Source organism: Eimeria mitis, genomic scaffold (assembly GCF_000499745.2).
Source record: "Eimeria mitis Houghton genomic scaffold, Emh_scaff762, whole genome shotgun sequence".
Lineage (NCBI taxonomy): Eukaryota > Apicomplexa > Conoidasida > Eucoccidiorida > Eimeriidae > Eimeria > Eimeria mitis.
In genome coordinates this window covers 11181-11464 of record NW_013575582.1, presented here as the reverse complement: position 1 = coordinate 11464, position 284 = coordinate 11181, and the positions used below count along the sequence as shown (strand labels likewise).

The 284-nt window shown below is 56.0% G+C and overlaps 1 protein-coding gene across 1 annotated transcript in view; it reads left to right on the top strand.

Moving 5' to 3' along the window:
• Nucleotides 1-284, top strand: part of EMH_0021560 (uncharacterized protein) — a gene marked incomplete at both ends in the record, with an annotated part of 5259 nt that overhangs the window by 3874 nt on the left and 1101 nt on the right. The window lies entirely within an intron of this gene.

Here is a 284-nt window from a genome sequence, read left to right as displayed (position 1 = left end):
TGCTGCTGCTGCTGCTGCTGCTGCTCCTGCTGCTGCTGCTGCTGCTGCTGCTGCTGCTGCTCCTGCTGCTGCTGCTGCTGCTGCTGTTGCATGCAAAGATTTGCTTATAGAAGGGGTTTCTCTCGCCGATGATATTTTGGTGGTTTGGGGCTTGCATGCATATCATGTGTACCAGTTCTCTTGCTGCTGCTGCTGCAGCAGCAGCAGCAGCAGCAGCAGCAGCAGCAACAGCAGCAGCAGCAGCAGTTACTGTTGCTGCAGCAGCAGCTGCAGCAAAATGTTGC